The sequence below is a fragment of the Macrotis lagotis genome, chromosome 4, assembly GCF_037893015.1.
Source record: "Macrotis lagotis isolate mMagLag1 chromosome 4, bilby.v1.9.chrom.fasta, whole genome shotgun sequence".
Lineage (NCBI taxonomy): Eukaryota > Metazoa > Chordata > Mammalia > Peramelemorphia > Peramelidae > Macrotis > Macrotis lagotis.
The window spans coordinates 36,042,117-36,069,773 of record NC_133661.1 but is presented as its reverse complement, the minus strand read 5'-3'; the positions used below and the strand labels follow the sequence as shown (position 1 = coordinate 36,069,773).

General features: G+C 35.4%; 1 pseudogene; it reads right to left on the bottom strand.

The window, feature by feature from the left end:
• Nucleotides 1–656: 656 nt before the first annotated feature.
• On the bottom strand, nt 657–19,185 carry LOC141522623 (cytochrome P450 2C23-like; annotated as a pseudogene).
• Between the last annotated feature and the right edge of the window lie 8,472 nt (nt 19,186–27,657).

Here is a 27,657-nt window from a genome sequence, read left to right as displayed (position 1 = left end):
CTTAATTCTGAAAAATAAGAGTCTGAATTCTGCTTTTCATAGGTTACAGCTGTGTCACTATAGGTAAATCTCATAAAGTCTAAGAACTTTAAGCAACTCTCTCATATTGAGCTATTGAATTATGGTTGAGATTTGTGACTTTACTAAAAAAAATCATAGATCTTTGATGAATGATATATTGTGTTTTGTTATTAAGTGGAGGTGATATTGGGTGGTTAGCTAAATGCTAGAAGATTCTACAAAACTCATAATTTATGAGTCTATCAATGGATAGTGCCTTGGTCAACTGGTGACCATGCTAGCCAACAGCAGAGAAGTCCATCTGCAGTTTGGCTGTCACCAGAGGGTAGTTCTCCTTTGAATGTAGCTTTCAAAATGGTCCACTCAAGCATGGATGAGTGGATTGACTATCTCCACTTATCAAAGTATCATAAATGGGGAGTCGCTAGGTAATTGTGAGTCCATGTAATGTGGAGATGAAATACCTGGTCTAAGAAGAAATAGTAAAATGATTTATCTAAAACTAGATTAACTTTTTAGCACTGAGGTAGAATTAATTCTAGGTCATCTATCCACAAAGTCAGGGTTCTTTCCAAACAATAATGCTATTTCTGAATACATGAATCTTCATTTTATGGAAGAGTAGGTACACATGTTCATTGTATCCGAAATTCATGAGTAAGAGCTGTACAATACACAATAAGATCATCCTCCATGATATTTGGGAAGATTGTTGTGCCCTAAAGGAAAGAAATTCCAAGGGAAAATCAGTTATTATCATCATGAATGTCTTTCATTTGCCAGTTTCAACAATATTCATTGGCTTCTATTGCCTCTAGTACAAGATTCACACTTCCTTGTGTATGACACATAATGTTAAATCCAGACACTGAGAATTTACAAATGTTCCAAACTTGCTTTCCAGATAGATTTCAACAATTTTGTCCCCATCATGCCCTTCTTGGGATTCCATCTAAACCAGTCTAATGACTGTTCTCTATTGAAAAGGCTCTCTCATCCTCATGACTTTATTATGGCTATGTCTCAAATCTAAAAGGCACTCTTAATCATGTCAACCTTTTAGAATATATAGCTTTCCTCCCACCCCTAGCTTATAGAAAGCCTTGGTTAAGGCCCTGAGCTCTTTGTATTCTTTCTTCCTTCAAGCCCTTGATCTACATTTCATGTCTACATCAACTACTTGTGTTACTCTGGGTGGAGCCACCATATTGACAGTGCCTTAGCAAAAGTTAAAGACTCTCAGGGTAGACCACATTTTCTCTTAAAGGAGTTTCTTCAGCAGGAAGTCATTCAGTCAATCAAATCACAGCTTAGGTCTGAAGGAATGAAATGATACTTTGAATGATTTTTTCTGGTACCAAATTGGACTTTCTCCAGGAGAAGCCAAAGTCCTCAATGGTGACAAACCCTTCAATTCCTGCCTTGTGTCAAAAACATTTGGGTCTGCAATTCTGACATAGAAGGTCCTCGCTGAAACCTTGATGATTTTAATAAACAATAAACTCGGGTGAGTACATTAAAGGGTAAAAATTAGGTAGAATGTTCACTTCATTCTTTGAGGAAGAATAGTTCTGCTGAAGCATTGCTATGAAATTTCAAGTACATTTAATTTTTTTCAACCAATATTTATTTAGTAATCCTGGAATGTAGTATTTTCGAGTCTGAAGGCCTAGGTTAAAGTCTCAGTTTCAACATTTTAAAATGATCTTGGGCTGAGATTTAGGGTTTCCCTCTGCACAAAGGAAAACATATAATATTTACACAATTCACTCCACTGTCTAGATTGAGTAAATGGCATAAATATTTCTCCAGTACCTTTCCTTGTACACTTTCTTTCCAAAGTGTTGCTGTGGTAAATGAGAAGCAAGAAAATCAAATTATGTTTATATTTTCTACTCATTCGTCATTTAGCACTGCAATCCAAGTGGTTGAATGTGACAAAAGACAGCCTGAAGAAGGTCACATGAGATCATGACAATGGACCTTGATTTTCTCATTTTTAAAATGCAGTCACTGAGCCACATGGCATTCACAATCTCTTCCAATACTAGATCTCATTGTCCCATGAAGACTCACCTTAGGGAGGACATACTGTTATAATTTGATGTCCTGGGTCACTGCACAGGTCAGGTTTTGAGGTAGGAAGTCAGTGTATCTTTGCACTTCATGTATAAAAGCATCCATGTAGGGCATATCTTGTCTGTCTTTTATGGAAGCAATTCGATTAAGTACAATCACATGATCAATTTCCTCATGAATTTTTGCTGCAGGGAGAAAAACAGCAATAACCACTGAGGTTCCCCATCTCCAGTGAATACCCATCAGAATTTGTGTTGATGATAGGACCTAGGATGAGTCTTATAAGGACCATTTTTAATGTAATGAACAATGGAGTCACCCAACCTTTGTTTGAATACCTCTAGTAACTGAAAGCTCACTATCTCCAGGGTAGCTGAATGGGTTTTGGAAGAATTTTAATTGTTGGCAATTCTTTCCTTACATGAAGCCTCCATCTGTCAATTGTAACTTCTCTCCATGGATCCTAGTTCTACTTCTTTGGATTCCACAGAATTAGCCCTAGTATAATGTACAGCATTTGAGGAAATAGGTTGCTTCATTTAAGTCTTTGTATGCTAAGCATAGAATGCAGTAGACATAATGCAAGCTTTTTTTCCCTCAAATTTGTTAAAGTGAATTGAATTCCCCATGACAGAAATTCAGAGAATTAAATAACTATCAGATCATGCCTAAATGTGCTGTTTTCTTTTGTAGACTACAGCTTATCTATGTAACAAGTATGTAAACCCAAAAAGTGAGACCAGTTTCTGAGCAAGATTCAGGGCTGGTAAAACAAGTCAGGTCTTCTAGAATGGCAATTTTTGGACTTTACCTTGGATCTCAGGATATTTGAGAATGAGGAGGAGACCATGTCCTAGAGTGCTGCTGGTTGTCTCTGTTCCTGCACCAAATAAGTCTACTGCAGTCATTTTTAGATTCTCCAAGTTAAATTCAGATTTTGGGTTGTCCCTTTCCTAAGAGAGATAAAAAAAATAGATGAATAATGAGAGACAGAAGTGGAAGTCATTAGTTTTAATTTTATATTTTATTCATTTTTTCCCAATTACATGCAAAGATGGGTTTCAACAATCATTTTTTGAAAGATTGTGAATTTCACATCTTTCTTTCTCCCTCCCTTCATTCCCCTTTCCCCTGACAGAAAGCAATCCATGATAGGTTATACATGCATAACTGTATTAAACATAGAGCCATATGAATCATCTTATGAAAGAAGTTGGCTTATGTATTTTGTTTCTTTCTCCCTCTAATGGTTTTCCCTGTTTGAATGTAATTCTTCCTTTCCTGGATATGGATGCTACTTTCCATCATAAGTCTGTTAGACTTGTCTTTGATTCTTGTACTGCTGAACTGAACGAGTCCATCATATTTGGTCCTCAGCCAACGTTGTTGTTAGTGTGGACAACATTCTTCTGGTTTTGCCAACTTCAGTCAGCGTCACTACATGCATGTCTTAGGGAAAGTCATTAGTAACCAAATGAAGTGCACAACATTTGTCCCAGGGGCCTTCTTCACCTTTATTTCTCTATCTGAAGAGACTGGAGCCTTTGCAATGCCCTCAGACTTCCACTGCCCAATCATAGGCTTGCCCTTCCCATTCAGCCTCCTTAATTAACCTTGAGCAATATGGTACAATGGATGGAGCACCAGACTTTGAATCAGGAAGACTTGGAATAAACTTTATCCTCAGTTAAGGGGTATGTAATTGTTCCTGGAAAAGACATCTAATTCCTTTGGGCATGTTTCCTCATTTGTAACAGTAGAGAGTTGATACCTTTGAACTCTCTCTTTATTATCTATGGTACATGTGATAGGGTGACATCCTGATCAAAAAAGTCACTGCAAACGTAACCTGGTCATTGAGCCCGCATTCTGATATTTTCACCCCCAAATAGGACAACGTCCTAACAGAACAATAACAAAAAGAAGGAATTTTGGATTTTCACAATGGGGAATTAAGGAAGTTATTTTCTAGTGGAGAATACTAAATTGCAAATTCTGTGCAGAAAATGAATCTGTCCAGTTGATCGGTGATTTCCTTTTCCAATCCCCCCTTAAATGTTCACCCAGCCTCAGTTTGAAAACATCCACAGATGAGGAAATTACTAATTGAAGAATTTCATTCCAGTCTTGGACATTATCCCCCTCATGTGGAAGTGTAATGTGTCTCTACTTTTAAACTATTTGTTAGGAGTTTTGTCTCCTGAGAGTGGGGAGTATGAGCATTCTAATCCAGATGTTTGAAAGTCCTTAGAATCAGGTGGCTGGGGGCAGCTAGGTGATGCAATGGATAAAGCACCAGCCCTGGAGTCAGGAGTACCTGGGTTCAAATCTGGTCTCAGACACTTAATAATTACCTAGCTGTGTGGCCTTGGGCAAGCCACTTAACCCCACTTACCTTGCAAAAACCTAAAAAAAAAAAAGAATCAGGTGGCTGCCGAGGTCCTTACATCTTTCAAAATCTCTAAAATATGCATGTTCATAGATTTTAGAACTTGGAAGCTCTTAGGAAATCATTTGGACTAATAAATTCACTTTATAAAAAAGAAAATCACTTACCTAGAGAAGAGAAGTAATTTTTTTTCAGTGTTACATGGGGGAAAATTAAAAAGGGTTGCATGATAGAATGACAGAAATGGGAGCAGACCTAATACTATGTTGCTTGGAACAGAAATAAAACTATCTGTGCCTTAAAAAGAAGCTGAGACAAAGTTTGAGTGTAAGCTTATTTCTTTTGCTCAAATCAACTAGTGAAATTCATGAGAAATGAAAATAACCAAACAATCTAGAATCAGATATAAAACAAGGAATATAATCTATATAATTAAGAACAGATACATAAATATAGCTGATAAATGAAAAAAACCCAATGTATTGAGCATTATAGGACTCTCAGAAAAGAGATGGCTAGGTGTTGTATTGGGTGGATTGGCGTATACTCTGGTGTCAGTAAGATCTGAGTTAAAGCCCAGCTTCAAACTTTATGATCTTTATGATCTTTATGATCAATGCTTTATGATCAAATAAGTTGCTTCACCTCTTTCTGCTTCTAAGTCCTCATCTATAAAATGGGAATATTAGCACTTACTTCGTGTTGGGAGGCACATGGGAGGTAATATTAGCAAAGTGCTTTGAAATTTTTGAAGCATGATATTATAAAAGAGTTTCACAAAAATGAATTAGAAGGAACAAGAATGAAGAATAGCTTGTAATAACAGATCTCAAAGAGGGAAAGGGAGTAAATAGGTCATATGATGAAAATGTGTCTAAAGTGATAGAATCTTTTGTAGTGAAACTAGCAGATTCAGGACTAGAAATTAGAAAATTTGAAATAAAATGAAAAAAAAATTGGTAAATGTTGGCTTTCTCAAAGTCAAAATAATCCTGAAGATCACACATGAAATAATTCAAGAATCTATATATCTATATATCAGAGATATAGAATCAATTATTCAATCCTGAACATAATACTGCAAGAATGAAAAATTGCAAATTCTTAAAAAATAGAGGTCTCATATAGATCTGTATATTTATTCAAACTTATATGTATATTAATTAATTAATTAATTGTGTATACATGGACATAATTCAGAGGCTACCCAAGAGAAAGAAGCACTAAATTTAACACTTGAAGAATAACAGTGAATAAATATTAGATTTTCAACACTAAATGAATATGCTGGACAATGAAAGCAAAATCCTTCACCTATAAAGGAAAATAAATTTGAATAGATCAGGATTATTTCTGTTCTCTGAGAAATAAAAAAATACATTAGAAAACAATATAAAATGAAAGGAGATTGGATTATAGAGGTTAATAAATAACCCTAAAAGTTTATCATACATGGAATAAGATTGAATTGCCACCACCAATGTTGTAATAATGAATGATTTTGAACAACTCATGAACTTAATTATAAACAATTCATGAATTCAATCATTATTATTATTATTATTATTATTATTAATTCAATTATGAAATATGAGTGCAGATGCCTTGTGATGGAAAATGCTCCCTATCTACTGAGAAAAAGTTGTTGGAGTGTTTTACAAAAAGAGATACCTAGTTTTGAACATAGTCACTTTGGAATTTGTTTTGACTTGGTTATGTTTGTATGTTAACAATGGGGTGTTTGTGTTTTCTTCACTGGGTGGCAAGCAATAGATATTTGATAGATGAACATAGAATAAAAAGCTGGATTTAAGGAATTTCTTAAAAAGAATCCCAAGATGATTCAGATATTTGACATGCAATACTTCAAACCAGACAAGTATGAGGTAAATGAATTAATGAGAAAGATTGTGCAATGAAATCAATATTCTTAGGCTTTTATGTCATTGATCACAATTTTAAAAGAAATCTACCATTGATTCAGGGCCATTGAAATAAAGATAAAAAATATAGAGGTAAAAGGAACAAAGAGACAACATGTCTTCGAAGGGAGTTAAACAAGTCTTGGTATCAAGCCATAAGAAAGTTTCTAAGTGAACATTTCAAGATTCATATTGAGTTCTGTGTTGTTTAACATTTTTATTAGTATATTAAATCACTAAACAAATATGTAAATTATATCAATTATGAGTCAGAACAATTTCTAGATACTATGGTTAAAAAAGCAAACAATAAAAATGAGACAGTCAATATTCTGTAGAAGTTCATATTTTACTAAAAGAATGCAACATATTTCCAACATATTTAAAGATAAGTATGTTATCCAAATACTATTCAAACTAAATACAAAGAGAGTTTTTGTGGGACAATAACAGCAGGAGGAATAAGAGAAGTCTATTTGAAGGTGGAAACAGCCAAATGTGGATGGATATTAGGGTTAATGATAGTTGAGGAAAGTGGACAAAATCATTTCAGGGAGGGATGTCAAACTGTATAAAGGCAAAGAGGCAAAAATGGGATATTATGTACAGAGAATAATCAGGAAGCCAGTTCGGTGGGTGCGGGGAGGGGGGGAATCCATAACTAACCAGGAAGGAGAGGCTGGAGTCAGATTATGAAGGTCATTAAATGCCAAACAGATGAATTTGTATTATGTCTTAGAGGTCCTGAAACATCCTGATCATGGGAATTATTCAGTGAGTCTTGCATTTTATTCATACTAACTTTATAATTTTGTGAAGAGTGGGTTTAGAGTCATGTTACATGGAGAACTGTTAGGGAAGAATTGTCATTGTCCAGGTGAGAGAAGATGTTGAACTCTATGGTATGAATAGGGAAATAAAAGTGGAAGAAATTTGCTCTCTACTCCTTTCTGCTATACCCCTATTAACATGAGTGATTTGGATAGTTCAGTTTCATTGGGAAAGAGGACTATGTGCCAGCCTTACCAAAATGATTACTCCTTCTAGAGGAGATTTAATTTATTGGGTTAGATTGTGAAGGAATGAAGGAAACAAACATTTATCAACTTATCTTATTATGTGCCTGACTCTATGCTAAGTACAAATACCACCTCATTTGATCTTTACATTGACCCAAAGAGGTCTATGCTTTTTTTATTTCCATTACCATCTCCATTTACATAGAGTCAGGCAAATATCAAGTGACTTTCCCAGAGTCATAAAATGTCTGACTCCAGAGTTGAATACAAAACTTTCTGATTTCAGACTCAGTATTCCATCCCCTCCACCACCTCACTTCCTCTATTGGTCTGAGTGGAACTAGTGAGCTGGAAGATGGGTAAGTATTAAATGGATTGTTGGTCTGATTCCCTGATGTCAACTCTGAGTAAATTTTCCTTTTTGGTGAAAAAAAAATGGAATTCTGTAAGAACTTTATTTTCTGAATTGTTCTGTTTGTTTATGGGAAGCTTTGGTATCTTTTTCCTTTTTCTTCTGAGCAAATAAAAGACTAGCCTCTTCCCCAAAATTAATTAATGCTAAATATAACTAACAATTTTAATAACAATTAGCATTTATATAATGCTTTAAGGCTTGTTGTCTGCTGATATTCATTTATGTCTGATCTTTCTGAATCCATTATACATTTATTTTTCTTGGCAAAAATATTGGGATGATTGACCTTTCCTTCTCCAGGGAATCCATTTTCAGACAAAGTTTTAGGAAGATGTAAATGTTCACACAGCTAAGTGGATGTGACTGGATTTGAACTCAGATCTTCCTGACTTCAGACCATATGGTTAATCTATCATGCTTTCTGCTGCCTCTTTTTAAAGTTAACAAGATTCTTTTCAAGCTTATCATTTTATCCTCCCAATAACCCTGGGAGATAAATTCTATCATCACCATATTAGAGATGAGGAAACTGTGGCAGGCAGTGGAGATATGACTTGCCCAGGGTTACATTACTAAGAAGTGTCTGAAATTGACTTTGAATTCAAGTATTCCTGATTCCAAGTCTCATTCTATAATTAATTTCTCCTCTTTAGAACTTACTTTATATGTATTTAGTTTTACATTATAAGCTCCTTGAGGGGAGCTACTATCTTTTCCCTTTTATGAGTCCTCAGCATTTAATAAAGTATCTGGAACATAGTAAGGGCTTAGTATTTATTAATAGACTCCCATTATCATTATCCTATTCTCATTCTTCAATAATTATCATCCTACAAACTGGAAAGCTCAGTTCAGTACCACATCAACCAAGAAGGTAGAACTCTATCAGTCTCATTTCTCTTCCATAGTTCAGATAAGGTTTACCTTCAGATCAACAGAGCCTAGTTACAAGAAAGTCAACGGCTTCCTTGGGGACCTTACAACTCTCTGTTGTTCCTTCTTGTTCTCTGAGGAGTGTAACATCTAAAAATTCTTGACAAATCAACCTTCCTCAATGAGGAAATTGCTACTGCCCTGTATCCTACCTGCTGCATTTTGGAGAGGTAGCAGTCAATGTAATCTTGAGGGTTGTTGGAATCCAGTACCTTTTGATGCTCCATAACTCTTTCCCAAATGAAACTCTTCAGTTGATCCACATTTTTTGAAAGTTTTTTATGCTTTCCAGGAAGGTATGCTCTGAATGCAGGTAAAAAGTTGTAGAACTACTCTCCAAACCCAAACACATATGAGTTTATATCATTATTTATAAAATATTCTATTCTATTCAAAGTCATTGTACTTCTTTTTAAGTTTAATTAAAATTTTTATAAAGTGTTTTTCTTTTATCTTCATTAACTATTGAGAAAAAAAGAAAAAAAAATCCTTGTAACATGTATTCTTAATCAAACAAAACAAATGCTTATCTTGGTGTTACCTTAGTGAGAATTATGTCTCACTTTCTATAGCTTGAGACCATTCCCTCTCTGTCAGAAGGAGGGGTCATGTTTCATTGAGGTTCCTCTGAAATCATTTTGAGTCCTTATATTTATCAGAGTATTTTAGCCTTGCATGATATTGGCCTTTTTTTCATGTTTTTATTGTTATATAGATTGGATCTGCTCAATTGACTTGACGTTGATTCATAAAATCATCCCAGTTGTAAAACTATTTTGAAGTTTTTATCTTTATATAGATTGGATCTCCTCAATTGATTTGAGATTCATTCATAAAATCATCCTATTTATAAAAACTGTCCATTTTGAAATTTTTCAAAACATATAGAATTCTCTTGCATTCATATACTATAACTTGTTCAACTATGCCAAACTGATGAGTAACCCTTACTTTCCAGTACTTTGCAGTCCCTCAATAAAACTCATTTTTATTTTGTTGGCATATAATTTTCAGTTTTGCATATTTTGTACTTTTTATTTTTTGAAAGCACTGGCCAAGTAATAGCATTTTTGGTTCAAAGGATGCATATGATTTACTCATTTGAAAGCAATAGATCTAAATTAATTTCCAGATTGCCTGGACAATTGACAGATATGGCAACAGTTTGAAAATTTTCTGGTTTTCCCAGAGCTCCAAAATATGATATTTGCCTTTATTCACATAAATTTGGGAACATTTGGAAAGAAATATCAGGTCTTCTCAATTTAAAAAAAATCCATTTAAGGCCAATTTTTGTGACAAATTTAAAATGAAGTAAAATCACAAATAATTAAGGGAAACACAAAGCCCACATTGTCTAACATCAGAAACATATGTCTCATTCTCCGTATATAGATTGTCACCTCTCAGAAAAAAAAAATAACACATTTCATCATCGGTCCTCCAATAACAAATTTTGGTCATTGCATTGATCAGATTAATTCAGTCTTTCAAAGTTTTTGCCTTTATAATGATGTACCTTTATAAAATGGTCTTGTTCATTCATTTCACTATTCATCTGTCTATAAATTTTTCTCAGGCTTCTCTGAGTTTGTTATTTTTCAATATTACTTTTAGTAAAATAACATTCCATCAAATTAATATAAAATAAGCTTCCATTTCTTTACCACAACAAAAATGCTACTATGAGTATTTCATAAATATGATTCCTTTTCATTTTTCTCTGATGTCTATCAGGGCTAAAACTAAGAGAGAAATTGCTAATTGAGTATGTGGTTTACTGACTTTTGAGGCACAAATCCAAATGACTTTCCAGAAGGACTCCTCCAACATCATATTTTTGGGCCAGTTTTTCTGTCACTCCACCAACATCTGTTTTATTATTCTTTTATCATTTGTGCCAAATGAGAGTGAGATTTGCTTTGGTTTTTCTTTCCTAATTATTAATAATTTGCAACAACTTTTCACATGACTATTTGTAGCTTTGACCTTTTACTTTGAGAACTATTTGTTCATAACTTTTTATCATTTCTCAGTTGATGAATAGCTCTAATAAATCTGAGTCAATTCCTTATAATTCTTGTCATTAATATCTTTATCAGAGAAATTCATTGCAAACATTTCTCAACAGGGAACTGTTTCCTTTCTAATTTTAGCTGCATTGATTTTGTTTGTGCCAGCACTTTCAAATTTTTTTACCTCAAATTTGCTCCTCTTACCTTCTATGATTGTCTAAAACCATTTTTATGAGCAATTTCCTATTTACAGATCTGAAAGGTAATTTCTTTCTTATACCACTAAATTGTAAGCAATGCTTTTTATATGTCATGTAAAAATTTGAAACTGATCTTTGCATAGAGTTGTCATTTTGGATTTGAATTTTGGGGGGGGGTCTGAAAAAATTCTAGTTTTTTAAAACTTTTTTATTAGACATTTCCTGCCTTAATGATGGGAATTTTTTTATTTGTTGTTTTTTGTCTTTTTGTATATAAAATATTGACAACCAGTGATTCTTGTTTCTAATTGTAGTATGCTTCCTCTCTTTTACTAATCTACCTGTTCTATTTCAAAATTAGTAACAATGATTTTGAGATACTCTGCCCCTTGTTTCTTCCTTTTTGTCATGATTTAACTTAAGGTTCTTCTCTTTTTGTCCTCCAAATGAATTTTATTAATATTTTTAGAACTGTGGGTTTAAATAGTATTATGAAAGAATATTAATTGTGGCAGTATTATAATTTTTATTATATTAGTTCAGTCTACCTGTAAGCAATTAACATTCTTATAATTATTTAGGTTGGTTTTCAATCCATTAGTGTTTTGTAATTGTTATATTCAAACAGTTTCTAAGTGCATGTTAGTAGAAAATACTTTATGTTTTCTATATTTTTAGTGAAATTCATCTTTTCAACATGTTGGTAGAAAATATTATATGTGTTCTATATTTTAATGAAATTCATCTTTCCATCATTTCCTTTCCAATTTTGTTGGTATCATACTGAAATACTGATAATTGTTAAAGTTCCTAACTGAAAAAATTCATTTTGGATTAAATAGTAATAGATGTTTTCTCTAGTTAAATCTTCCTATTGGACCTAGTTCCACTATAAAGGTGACACTGTGTTGTCGAAGGATCTGGAAGTTTTCATCAATGTAAAAAGGCATACAAGAGATACTAGGGTATGACCTTAGTATCTTTGTGTGTATTGGAGAGCAGGGGAGTCAGAAGGTATGCTATATAGTAACCTTTCTCACTATAAATTCAAAATAATTAGTTTGTGCTAAATAAGTACTAACCCATTTAAGTCAATTCAGTGAATACCCACAAAATATTTAGTCAATGTGGAGCAAAATATTAGGTATTCAGAGAGATACAAAGTTTCTAGATATAATCCCTGTCCACATGAACTTTATACTCTAGAAGGGGAGTAAGACAAATACACACCGATGACAGTTAAATAAATTTTATATGTTTGATGCATCAGGCAGATACATATAAAATGCTTTGAAAGATTTAGAAGCATAAGATCTTTGCTGAATCCAGGTAGCAAGGTAGGATTCATGAAGTCAATGGTATTTATGTTTGACTTCGGGGGGGGGCGGGGCATAGACCAGTATCCTCAAGGAATAATATTCAGGAAAGACAACATTAAAAAGAAAGAAGCACTGGGTTTGGCTGAGTAGCAGGGAAAGTGTGACTTAGTCATAAAGTACACAATTAAGCTGAAGAATTAAAGTGATGCCAAATTTGGGGAATCTAGAATGCAAAAACCTAAAAAAAATAAATAAATGAAAATTAAATTAATAAAACATGATGGGTACATATTATTATTGTATATAATTAGAAAACAAATAAAATGTTTAAAAACATCAAAAATTTAAAAATTTAAAAAAAATTTAAAAAGAAATTATTTTCTCTCATTCCCTTTGCCAAGAGGAGGAGGCTTGGACTGATTATGGTACTGAAATTCAAGTCAACAAAGATTCTTATTTCTTGAAAAGTTAGTTTCAGTCTGTTTTGTGAAGGTGAGGATGTCTGTTCTTCAGCACAGAATTGGAAAGACAAATAGATTTGGAGACAAAAGGCCTGGGTCAGTATGCATGCCATACAGGGTAACCTCAGTTAAATCATGTCACTTCTCTATATCTCAGCTTCTTCTTCTCTTCAATTCTCCAAATAACCATATTAGCAACAATGGCTATCATCATGTTACACTATATAAGTTCCCCAACTGCTTTACATGTATTAGATCACTTAAATAAGGCAACTTTGATTGGTAGGTGCTGTTATTATTCCCCATTTTACAAACAAGGGAACTGAAGATGAAAGAAATCAAATGACATTTCAAGGACATACAACTATTAAGTGTCTAATCAAGATTTCAGATTCTTTCTATATCACTCCTCTATTAAATTCTTTTCTTAATCTAAAATCTGTGATTTTGTGATCTCTTATTCAGAGGAACAGAACTTTACTGCTCTTCACAAATCCCAAGAGTTTCATAAGCCTTCTTAAATCTAATTCTAAACTGGCAAATATCTAAAAACTTTTTTTTCCATGCTATGCTAACCACTGATGGGATTAGAAGGCAGAATATTATATCCTTGTTCAAAAGTAGCTGATATTTGAGTTGAGGAAAGTCTATTTATTTTGGAGAAGCCAACATTAAAAAAAGCCAAAAGATACTCTGGCAACCAATCAATTCAATTTATATTACATATATAAAATCCTTCAAGTATTTATTCAAATCTCTATGTACGATCTTGTCCTTAGCTTTGATGATATAGATAACAATGAAGCTGACCTCATCCCCCCAAATTTTACATTCTACCTTTGAAGAACTTAGCTAGAGTATGTTCCCCAGACTCTAAATGGAACAGAATTTGGGTAAAGGATGTTTCTGGTTAGATGAGGATCTTAAGTTCTGGCTTAGGTGAATGAAAGTTTTGATCCTAGTTGTCTATCCATTGTATAGGCTAGGCCTTAACACTCCTAGAATTCATGTAGACTGTTGGTCTAAATGGGTTGTTCACTCAGTTTTGACCATCTGTCCTCCCTAATTTCTCCAGAATGGCCTGGGAATGCTCTTTGTTGATTACTATTAAATTGGATCACATCTATATACACTATCTTTCTTGGGATATCCCATGCCCCAATAAATGTTTCTCCCTATAAAGAAAATCTCTGTATTACCCAGATCTAGTTTAGTAACCTACTGAGAATAGAATCTGTACCAGGATCTTCTTTGAGAATCAAAGATATTGCTTGATATTATTGCCTTTGAGTGCATGATATGTGGATGTGTGTATATGCTTATGTATTTGGGGCACCTTGCTAACAGATGAGAGCCTATCATACAAGTATCTTGTTTCTGAAATTCAGCAAACAACAATAGAACAAGAAGATAGCTCTGCCTTACCTGTATCCAGGGTGAGCTAAGCAGATGAAAGTTTTCTTTTAACAAACTCATCAGATACAAAAATTTCTCATTGTTGTACTTGAATCAATCATGGAAGAGGACAGAGCAGATCACATTGCAAGGGGCACAGCTAAGAATGAAGGTGGGATCTATGGGTTGACCTAATAAAGAGAAAAGTTCCCCATAAAGAGGATAAAAACCAGTTTGAACAGAAATGTTTTCAATCATAAAGGAACTGAACATTGACCTGGATATGGTTTTTATTTCCTCTAATGTTGGTGAATCTTGTTCTCTCAGACAATTTCTTTAACCCTTTAAAAAGAAACAGAATAAATTTATAATATCTGAGTGTGAGTAGAAAGCAGGGAGTTTTGTGTTGCAACAATGTGATTACCTTATAAGACAGAGATGTTTATAATGACTTTGAAAAGAAGTATTTAGGATTGGGAATGGGTGAGCAGCTGGACCCCACATGCCCAGCAGGAAACAACTGAAAAAATATCTTCTGTTTTCCTGAGCTCCTCCACTAGACAGCGGGCTTCCTCTTGGACTCTCTCTTCAGTGCTTCTCTTCCCCATCCCAAAGTTCCTTAAGGTCATGAGGGAAAATCTACGAACTTGTTTCCACCTGTCTCCACTACTAAAAACAATTCCTAGACAATGGAGAAGAAGACATTGGTCATTCCCACAGTGGAGATTTTTGAGAACATCGAGGTCATGGTGGCTATGGGTCATTTTGGGATTAATTCATTGATCAAGTTTAATTTTATTCAATTCAAATCAAAATATAATGGTAGCATGGCAGGGATCAAGTGTCTACCATGCAATGGTCTTGTCCTTGGTGCTGAGAATAGAGCAAAAAAACCCAAATCAGTAACTATGCTCAAGGAGATGGGAAGTTCATTTTACTGGATAAACTCTGCCACATCCTGTTGCTTTTTAATGACTTTTTGTAATAAACTAAATTTACCTTGTCCTTTGATCACATCTTCAAACATTGGTGTAGCTCATCTTTCTATAAAACTATCTCCTTGATCAATTAAAGCTTCTTTCATAATGTTATATCCATATAGCACCACAACAGGCTGGGTTCCAAAATAAATAGTGTAGATAGGGCCATATTTTTCAGCCAGCTGTGAAAAGAATGCCAATAAATAGTATGAGGTTCACTTTGAAACTTAACAAAGTTGAAATTTACCCTCATAACTATCTTATAATATGCCATATTTATTTGGCATGTGTAGGAACATGTGTTGTTTCTTTCTTTTTTTTAAGATTTTGCAAGGCAATGGGGTTAAGTGGCTTGCCCAAGGCCACATGACTAGATAATTATTAAGTGTCTGAGGCCAGATTTGAACTCAGGTACTCCTGACTCCAAGACCAGTGCTCTATCCACTGCGCCACCTAGCCACCCCTTTTTTTTACACTTTCTTTTTTTTATTATTTTTTTTTTAGATTTTTTTCAAGGCAATGGGGTTAGGTGGCTTGCCCAATGCCACACAGCTAGGTAATTATTAAGTGCCTGAGGCCGGATTTGAACTCAGGTACTCCTGACTCCAAGGCCAGTGCTCTATCCACTGCGCCACCTAGCCACCCCGGGAACATGTGTTGTTAATGAATTCTGGGCATACCAAGGTACAGGCTTTGTTGAGACAAGGTAGGGTTTTCAATCCTTTTAGGTTGATCCTTGGAAATCCCTATCATTATATATTGAATTATTTTTCTTTCATAATTCTTCCCTGTGTGTTCCATTGGTACCTACGTAATGTAAAGAAATTTTTAAAATATTGGGTAGATGACCCAAGGAAGATTTATGGAATAGCATGGGGGATAAAAGTCATATAAAATGCAGAGAGAATTGCCATCTCCTAACAAACTTATCTACTCTTGTTCCTTCTCCTCTCAGTTCTGAAATATTAGTATTATTTCTTCAGTAATCTCAAATCCAAATGATCTTTCTAAAGTTACTAATGATCTATGAAGAGTGAAATCCAATGACCTTATCCCAGTCCTCATCCTTCTAGACCTCTTTACAGACTACTCTCTTCTCCCATATGATATCTCTCTCTCCCTATCTCTCTCTCTCTCTCTCTCTCTCTCTCTCTCTCTCTCTCTCTCTCACTCTCTCTCTCTTTCTCTCCCTCTCTCTCTCTTTCCCTCTTTCTTTCTTTCTGCTTTTCTTTCTCACACTTTCTCCTTTTTACCTGTCTGATTGCTCCTTATCAGTCTCCTTTGCTAGATCACAGTCCACATTAAACCATAAATTTATGAATTTTCTCATGGTTCTATAATGGGTCAACTTGTCTTCTCTTTCTATACTCTGATTCTTGGCAACCTCATAATAACTATGGAGCTATCTATCTGCAACTCTACATTTGGAACTACTATCATTCTTTCTTTCTTTCTTTTGTTCTTTCTTTCTTTTAGTTTTTGCAAGGCAGTGGGGTTAAATGACTTGTCCAAGGTCATGCAGTCAGGTAATTATTATGTGTCTGAGACCAGGTTTAAACTCAGGACCTCCTGAATCCAGGGCCAGTGCTCTATCTACTGCACCACACAGATGCCCCCCCCCCCCACTATCATTCCTGGATATTCATAGGAATCCTACACTAAATAAATACAAAATAAAATTTAATATCTTTTCCCTAAAAAGTCATTCTCTTCCAAACTTCCTTATTTCTGGTAAAGATATGATATAAGCAGAAGTCTAACTACTTCACTCATCTGCTCAGCAAACTTCAGTGATTCTCTATTTCCTCTGTGATCAAATGTAAACTTCTTTGTCTTTCTCAACCTGAGTGGAATTAAGCTTTCCAACAATATTCTTCTTCATTTATTCCAGACAAATTCCAGGCATATTCAGACAAATGGACCTTCTTCCTTTTACTCACATAACACTATGTGCCATTATTTGACTTTTGCGAGGTTTTTAGTCTCCAAGCCCAGGATGCACTTCTTCCTTGCCTCTTACCCTTAGAATTATTAATTTTCACAAAGTTTAGCTCAAATGGCGCTTTCTATACAAGGTCTTTCTTGACCTGTCCTACAGATGCTAGTGCCTTCCTCTCTGAATATTCCTTTGCATTTTTATCAAATTTTTGTTTACTCATTTTGCAAATACTCTCATTGAGCAATGCAGCTTTTTCCTTCCTTTCTTCTTACCTTCTTTTCTTCCTTTTTTCCATTGCTTTTCTCTACTCTCATCTTCTCTCTCTGTCCTCATAGGGTCTGCTTTGCCCAAATGAATTTAAATTTTAATCAATGAAACATATAAATATATCTTGCTCTTTATGACCTAGATTTTTTCCCTTTTTAATGACTATGTATTAAACCCAAATCACTCCGTCTTTGGTTGTCCAAAATTGGTTTCAACCCCAGATCTCCTCTGGTCCTTTTCTGGGCACTGATGACTCAAAGTGAATGGAAATATCAATTGTTTTGTTTTTGGCAAGAAACTCTAAGGGTATTCTCCACCAAAACTGATTTTTTTTGACTAGGTAAAAGAAGTCATTCTTTTGCTCATTTCTTACCTACTCTGAATGGATGTTTCCTCAGTCAAACTGAAATCTGGATGTCATCTCAGCTTGTCTTGATCTTTATCATGACCCTGGACCCAGATGGTTTTAAAGGGGGGGTGTGGGGCTGGAGATTTTGCTCATCCCCTTATCATATCAATTGAATTTACTCACGAGTTGTGACACCACCTTACTTGATGTCATATTTCTCTTAGTGAATCAAAAATCATATCAGAAAAGTTATGACCTTTATCAGTTAAATTGACATAAATCAACTGTATCATTATCTGTTTTGTTCATTTTCCCTGAGGAGCAAGAGGCCTTTCCAAGTGACATGTAACTGAAATCTTGTACTCTGTGTTATATCCATGATATGGAGCACATAATAGGTACTTAATAAATGATATTTTTATCAATTCTCTCAATTACCTCCAAGTCAATCCCTTGTTTCTAACATTTCTAATATTGAATAAATAATCCACACTACTACTAATATGTTAAAATTCCTGTGGCACATTTCTGACAACATGATATCTGTACTCAAAACCCACTAGGACTCCCTACTACCTTCCTAATTTTACACTTAAGGCCTCCACAACTGGCTCCAAACTGACAGTTCAAATTTATTTTGTATTACTCTTAGCTCAAATGTTACATTCTTGTCAAACTACCCTGCTAGCCACATTATCTCCCAAGGTCTTGCCTTTGCCTAGACTGTCTGCCGAACCTGTAACCAACTTCTCCAACTTTCTTTGAGATCCTCAGGTGTTCTTAAAACTTTGAGGGAGGAGAGTCACTCGGATTACAATATTTTGCTTTGTCATCTAGTTATCTTCTGCTTACTTATCTATGATTTTTTATCCATCTAAAACAGCATTTGCTCCTGGATGACAGAAACAGTTTCTTTTCAAAGAGAGGTTGTTTCATTCACCATATATTTCTCTCCTGTCTCTGCCATAGTGTCTGGGACCTACTAGGTGCTAAATAAGTTCTTGTCAATTGAACTCATCAACTATCCAAAAATTGGTTTCAACCCCAAATCTTTGTATCTCCAGAGTCTAGCATGATGCCTTACATCCAGGAAATATAGCAGTTTTAACAATTAATCAATGTGTTCTTTGACATTGGAATTTGACATGGAAATTTCACTCATAGAGCCCTTAAGTCACACCATCTATGATCTAGCAAATCCCCAATGAATTCTGAATCAGATGTGCATTTGAAGTCTTTGTGAAGTGAATCCAAGCCACTAGGAACCAAATCCCAAATTCAGTTCCTTTACCTGTGAGAATGATGCAGTGATGTTTTTCAAGTCAAACTGCAGGATGTTGACAATAAAAGGAAGAGGAGTGGGACCTGGTGGAAGCTTTCCCCTTTTGAACCCTTGGTTCCATAGAGAAAAGAAGATCAAGAAACTGACAGAAGCCAAGAGGGCAATAGTGGTGAGTCTCAAAGGATCCATATTGCTGAAAGATGATCCTCTAACTCTCTCTCCTCTGGATTCATTTCCACTTTTATATAATCATTGATTAAAAACAAGGAGTGGTAATGTCCAGCCCCCAAACAGATAATTCTTTCAGACAAACAGTATTAGTTTTCTATTAACTCTGATAAGTTCAATAAAGGTAAAAGGTTGGAGCAAAATATATTTTGCTTCAGCTGAAGTGATAAAAGCAGGGGTAGCAATCCTTATCTCAAACAAAGCAGCTGCAAAAATAGTGTTAAAAGAGATAAGGAAGTAAATTATATCATCCTTAAGTAATCTCAATACTATATACATATGCACCAAATGGTATATCATTTAAATTCTTAAAGGAGAAGTTGATGGACTTACAGGAAGACATAGACATAACATGGAATGGCGTGACATAGATGACATGGCATGGCATGATGTGGTAACTCATGACATAAATGGCACATGGTGGGGCATCTCATGACACAAATGACATGAACTGATGTGACAGAAATGACATGGGATGGCATAGTGTTTTGTGGCAGAAATTATATGAACTAGGATGGCATGCCAGAAGTGACATGGCATGGCAGAGCATTTCATGACATGGATGGCATGCCATCTTTCTCAGATCATAACGCAATAAAAATTACATGTAATAATGGTTCAGGGAGAAATAAAACCAAACCTAATTGGAAAGTAAATAACCTCATTTTATTTTTATTTTTATTTTTATTTTTATTTTTATTTTTATTTTTTTTAGGTAAGAGGGGTTAAGTGGCTTGCCCAAGGCAAGAGGAAATCAATGAATTAATGAATAGGGATGGCGCGACAAAAATGATATGGGATGATGTGGCATTTCATGACATAAATGACGTGAACTGGGATGGTGGGGCATTTTGTGACACAGATAACATGAGTGGCATGCTGTTTCATGACACAGATGACATGGGATGGCATGACATAAATGTCATGGCATGATTGATGGGGCATGGCATTTCATGACATGAATGGAATGGGATGGTGTGACATAGATGGTGACATAGATGATATGCATGGCATGTTGGGGTATCTCATGGCATAAATGACATTGGCTGGGGTGGCATGACATAAATGACATGCAATGGCACAGCATAAGCAACGTTGTATGACATAAGTTATGTGGCGTGGCATGGTGTCTCATGGTATAAATGACATGGCATGGTGTGTTATCTCATGACATAAAAGACATAGAATGGCATGGCATTTCATGACATAAATGGCAAATGACATGGCATGACAAGGGGTATTTCAGGGCATGGTGTTTCATAACATAAATGACATGGCATAGCGGGGTATCTCATGCCATAAATGACATGAAATGGGATAGTGTGATGTAAATGACATGGCATGGTGAGGCATTTGTGAAACGGGTGGCATGACTGGTTCCTGTTCCCTGACATAAATTACATGGGATGGCATGACATAAATGTCATGGCATGATGTGACAGGGCATGCCATTTCATGACATTTCATGACATGGCATGGCAGGGTATCTCATGGCATGAATGACATAACATGGGATGGCATGACATAGATGACAACTCCTAAGTAAAGATTTCTATTCAATAAATTATTTGACTTTGGATGATAAGAATAAAACCCTGACTGAAAGACAGTTTTGTTACAAAATTACCATTATAAAAACCACTAAGAATACTCATAGAGTAATGTAGAAGGATAAAAAAAGATGGATATGTGAAAGGACTTGATCATTTATTAACCTGGGGTCGAGGGTATGCAATTGTTTTGTCCACAGATAGAGCAATTGTCTGGATGTCAGAAAGGAGCATCAGACTGTGCAGACCTGTTGAATCAAGTATTATAGAAAACGAATAACTTACACTTAAGAAATAGAAAAAGAAAGCCTAAGAGGAGAAGGAAGGACAGACCATGCAAAAGTGAGAGCACAACATGGACTTATAGGACAACTTGTGATGCTTATATTAATCATGAACAATTTGGGTTGTAAAAGGAGCTGAATGTTGGACTTTTATGCAAAATTATACTATGGGGAGAAAAGTATTACCGAAGTTGTCTTGAAAAGGGGAAGCTGCAAATTATTTGGGATATAATGAAGTTACTATCAGAAATATCAAAAAAGAGATGCTGAGAAGTTAGGTATAATTTTTCTGACTTAAATAGTATGACACCTATATGTTTTTTGTAAAAAGTATACTGTTGAATTATGTTTTAAATAATATAAAACTAATCATTTAACTCATCCAAATATTTAGAGCATGGAAGCATTTAGGACCTTAGAAATGTTAGGAGTTCCATTTTCAGAAAGTACTGGAGGTAGGAAAAGATTTCTGACATCATAACCTCCTTGTTTAAATGTACATGCTTAGTATTTTAAACATGAACATTTTCCACCCTGAGTTGCTTGTCACACCCCATATAGAGGAATTTATGATCATACTGAGAAAAAGAGGGGAAATAATATTAACTGTTACAATTGCATTATTTGAACATGTGGATGTAAAAAAGTGATGAATAAGGAAAAGATAGAAGAAAAATATACTCAAGAATTATCAGAAAATGTTACTAGAGAATTAAAGGCTCAGGAGACTTTATGAAGATATTTATCATTTGATTAATGCATTACAAACCTCTGTAATGAACAATTTTGTGTTAGAGTAGAAAATATAGATTTGAGCAAGAAATTGTATGATTAGTTGGCTTCTCCACCTGTAATTGGTACATAGTTACATGGTATTATTTCTGTTTTCAGCTTTGTTATAATTATGACATTGATCATTTGTTGTTTGCCTCTCATTTTAAAATCTATCTTTGCTCTAAGTAAGACTGTGGGTTTCACATTCAAGATGTTAAAAAACAAAGGGTGGTACAGATCTACTACTGATCATGTTTTTGGTGAATTTAATTCAATTTTAGGAAAACCTCCCATCTGGAAGGTTTAAGAGATGTATTAGTTGTTTTGTAGTTGAGTTATTATGCTTGTGTCTCTTAGAGCCTCACCTGTATCACTTGCCCTGTCTATATCTAATACACAGAATGAAGTAGTTCAGGCACATTATTTAGAGAAACTTAGTAATAATGTAAGTTTGGGCTTCCAAAACAGTCAGATATTGATAAGCAGTTTTCACAAATGTTAGAGGGTTTGAAGAAGACAATAGGTTCTATAGGAGATGAATTGGTTATGGTAGAGTTTAGACAGATACTTAGTTGTGAATATTGCTACATGTGAATTTGTGTGACCAGCTTGGAATATAATGATACTCAATGGGAATAGGAAAAGGTTAGGATTCACCTTAATGGATTGTTTGGGAATTCTACTGTGTCTTTTGGTAGTGATGATTTGAATAAGTTGGCTAAAGACATCCAGAAAGCCTCCCAGTGAGACTTGACTCCCGAAAAGACAGCCAAAAAGATAATGGAGTAGTTTCAACATCCGACCCTTTGCATTGGACCCAGAGTATTATACAATTGTATCATATTGATTCTCTTGATGTTTCTCCTTTGCTGTTTACCAAGTTTGATCAAAATATGTTTTTCTATAACCACAGCTACTATATATGCAATCAATAGAATTCCGAATCATGTAACCCAGTTTGAACTTCAGGTTGGGCGATTGTGAGCTTGTTGTGTAAACAGAAAAGGGGGAAGTGTTGAGAGCTTCTTGGGTGAGTTTGGGTTAAAAGCCACTTATGACTAAAAGCCCATGCTTAGGTGACCCTTGGGCTGAAGGCTTTCCATGGTACTCTGCTGTGATAACACAACTGCATCATCCATGACCTCTCTTGTATGATAGCCCTGCACCTGAACTTCTTGATCTAGGGTTATATCCTGCTAGGCTACATCCTGTGCAAGTTAGAGAAACATCATTGTTTTTTCTTGTATGCTAATTTTGTGGTTTTCTGCTATAAAGAACTATCTGATACTATCAATAAACAGCTCTGCTAGTTGTCCTGCTAACATCCCCACCCAAGGGTATACATGCTTCTTTTCTCTCCTAAATTGAATTAATCCCCAAAGTGGACAGGGGAACTCAGCAGTCCACTACCCTTTCTGAAACTACACTGATTCTCAGGAAGGTGACCAACTTACAGGTGAAGGATCAGCCTATTAAGGACTCCAGCAGCAATTTTCTGGCAATGACTAAGAGAGAAATACCCCTGTGATTGTCACAGGACAATCTATTCCCTTTAACTTCATAGAGATGGATAGTGGAGGCAATCTTGAATTCTTGCCACATAACCTGGAAAACTTTAGTTCGATTTTGGATGAGCAATGGAACACACACACACACACACACACACCTTGTAGATCTCAGCTGGAATAGAATCAGCACCATGTGCTTTGCCACTCAAAAGGTGTCTAATAGCATTCAAAACTTCTTCAGTTGGAACTTCAGCTAGGGACTGATTGACTTCAACCTGAGGTAAATGGCAATGGCTTCTGCATTGATTGATGATGGTCTGTTAAGAACATTCTCAGTCCATCTCTCTAGGATTATGTCCCTATTGTTAATCAATGTGTATCCATTAGCCCTGAGTAGTTGAGATGCAACATATGCCTTTGGCCTTTAAATACCCTTCATAGTATCATAAAATCATTTTGGTATGTTATTATCTGCATAAAATTGAATTTCATTTGCCTTATTACTGAACTAAGAGTCCTGAATCACTCTAAGGTTCACTTAGACTTTACTTTTGATGGAATTAAATGCTGCCTTCTTAGAAATGGAGGAATCATCCTGCCAGTAAACCCTGTAGAGTTCTCATTTTTAATTTATCAGCATCTATATTTGTACATCATTTTCATCAAACTAGTCTTGATGTTTGTGAGTGTTCTGGCCTGGTGATCAAATGCAATGTTGTACACCAGATCTCTAAAAGTTTTCCACTGCTTTTCTGCTCTACTGTTGACAACTGTGTGTTGGCTCAGTTTTTCCCTCCAAGTTAACAACAAGCTGTTCCCACTCAGAGAGAATTCTAATCTCTTGATATTAATTCTTCTAGTATTCATTTTGCCTTTGGGCAGCCACTTTGGTTGAATATGAATATTTAGCTTAGAGAGGATGAGTCTGTGATCAGTCCAGGACTCTGCACCACACATCGCCTTTGTCACTCTCACATCCTGTCAGTCTCTTCTCCTTATAATCACATGATCTAATAGATACTAGTGGTTGCTATGAGGGTGTATCCAGGAAGTTTTATTTCATTTAGCTAAATGGAAGACAGCCTTTGTGATGAGAAGTTCATGCAATACACAAGTCTTCAGTAGAAGGTGACCATTGCTGCTGTTATTTCCAACTCCATTCCTCCCAAGGACTCCCTCCTATGTCTGGAAATCTGAGCTTACTCTAGCAATAAAGTCATCCAGAATTATATTTGTCCTCTTTTCACACTTTGATGATAAGGGTCTCCAGGTCTTCATAAAATTTTTCCTTAGCTTCAGTGTTCATCATGGCATGATGAACAAAAGGGCATGAAAGTAGCATGAATGAAGATGACATAGAATGAAGGTGACATGGAATGAAGGTGGCATGGAATTTTCCTAGAAGTGGCAATCTCATTGTCATCAGTCTGTTGTTCACTCCTTTTGGTAGGCATTCAAGAATATTGGCTAGACTAGGTTTGATTGCAAAACCTACCTCAGCTTCACAGTGTTCCCTTCTACTGCAGCTACCCCAGAAAAAATGTGTATCCAATTCTGACTTCAGGAAGCTGGCCTTCACTTGCCAATCTTATTTCACTCAGAGCTGCTATTGGGATACCATACCTACCTACAGCAACAAGAGCTGTTCATATTTCAGATCTATTGGACCTTGTGTTGTCCATGAGTGTGTGCACCATCCATGCACCGATGGTGAGTGGAATCTTCTTTGATGAAATTTTTTTTAATGTGTGTGTCTCAATCACACTGAGGGATTCCCGACCTGTTGTGGCAATCAGGACAGGGTTGAGTAAGCAGACAATTTTAAGGCACATTTTTTTTAGGATTTTGCAAGGCAAATGGAGTTAAGTGGCTTGCCCAAGGCCACACAACTAGGTAATTATTAAGTGTCTGAGGCTGGATTTGAACTCAGGTACTCCTGACTTCAGGGCTGGTGCTCTATCCACTGAGCCACTTAGCTGCCCTAAGGTACCTTTTCTAATGCCTTCCTTGAATCAGGATAAGAGCAGTGAGACCCTTAAAAGGCCTAAACAGTCACCCAGGGAGCTACTAAATCCCACTGCTACTTTCAATGGAGAAATGACCCTATGACCCTGGGTCCTCTGTGTTCAGGGTTGTGATTATAGCTCCCAGTGTATCCACACGTGCTGCCTCATATTTTCCTGTCATCACAAGACTTTGAGGAATGGACAGCTAGATGGTACAGTGGATAGAGTCAGGAGAGCTTAAATTGAAATCTGACCTCAGACACTTAATAATTGCCTAGCTGTATAACTTTGGCAAGTCATTTAACTCCATTGCCTTAAATAAATAAAATTTTTAAAAAGGGGAAAAAATCATTACAATTGACAAGAATCTCAGAAAATATCTAATTCTAAACCTAACTTTAATGACCAAATGAAAATTGCCTCCGGCAAACTGGGAATTGGGAAATATCTAACTTTAAAAGGGCAAGGTCTCCCACTGAATTCAGGGCCTTCTCCCATTGTCCTTATTATCTAGTCATTGGACTCAGATGGTACCAAAGAAGACAATGAAGATGGTGATTTTGCCCAGTAGCCCCTCACTTAAATGCAACTCCCTTGCATGTCATGGCATCACTTCCCCGATGTTTTGGTCTTTTTTTTGGAGATTGAAGAACAAAAATAAAAAAAACAAAAAGAGATCAACTAAAGAAGGGATTAAAACAAGGGAAAGGAAGGCATCTTAACTCAGTTCCCAATGCAGGGAAAGATAAATTCTGTTACAGGGATTTGGAGAACCCTACAATGTGTATAATCTGAAACAGGTTTGAGAGAGAACTGATGTTCCATGTTTAGCTTCTTTTCTTTTTTTCCCCCTTCACTTTTTGCAAAGCAATGGGCTTAAGTGGCTTGCCCAAGGTCAAACTGCTAGGTATTAATTGCCTGAGGTCAAATTTGAACTCAGGACCTCCTGATTCCAGGGCCAATGTTCCATCCACCACACAACCTAGCTAGCCCAGTTAGCATCTTTTCAAAGGAGAAATCAAAACTTTGGGGGGAAATGAGGAAACCAAAAGAGCTGGGAAGTTTTGGAACCAGAGAGGAGAATACATGGTAAAGAAAAGGAAAAATTAACATGGTAATGGCATGTGATGGAACCATCTGTTTCTTGGATTTCTTGAGAACAGAAACTGGTTTTTGCAATTATCTCTCCAATACTTTGAAAAGTAGTTGGCCCGCAGAAGACATATAATATATGATTACTGACTAACTGACATCATCAAGGACATAAGAAAATTTCTATAATGAGACAATATTTTTATCCTCCCTGTGTTCTGTAAGGATTGATATAGCTAAGAGGGAATCATAATAGAAAAAAAAATAATTCAAGGCAAATATTCAAAGACAATATGAAAAGGTAATTGTTTAGATTAGGAGCCTAAAAATTGACCTATTAGATGTTTTAATTCCAAGAATAAATTAGAAATTAAAGAAGAAATATCAGGAATTTTCAATCAAAAAATGTGTTTGAAATATACAGAACTTAAAAAAGATGTAATTTCCCCCCCAAACATGGAAAAGAAGTAGAAAGAGGGGGCAGCCAGGTGGCGCTGTGAATAGAGCACCAACCTTGGAGTCAGGAGTACCTGGGTTCAAATCGAACCTCAGACACTTGATAATTACCTAGCCATGTGGCCTTGGGCAAGCCACTTAACTCCATTGCCTTGAAAAATCTAAAAAAAAAAGTAGAGAGATAAAAGAAAAAAGGAGTTTTATTTTTTTAAAATCAAGAAAAATAGGGGGAAATTTATGTTATGATAGAGCATTATGATAAAACAAGCAAGTAAAACTTAAAAGCCAACAAAAGGAGATATTGATGAGAGGGGAGGATTTGAGGGTGAAAAGAAAGTCTATAGGATCAAAGTTATCTTAAAATATTTCAAGCAAAAATAATTGAAGAGAAAGTGTTGTCTATTAAAAGAAAAACCCTCAGGAAAAAAAAAACATACATACTAAAGAGAAATGGAACAAATACAAAACCAACTCCCAAAACTTTAAGTGAGAATGGATCAAATAATCCAATAAAATTAAATGACAAACTGAAAAAAACCTTAAAATCTACTATTTTAAAACAAACATAAAACTAAAGATGTGGGGGGTGGGGATGAAGGACTTGAAAAGAATATCCTACATAGCAATTTAATCCAAAATATCAATAATTGCAATCATGTTATCTAAAACTGTAAAAGAAAAATTTCAAAATGCAAGTAAAGATAAATAGGGAAATAATATTCTCTGCAAGCATCTATAGAAGGGTCCATATCAGTATTCAACATGTTTTGCAAA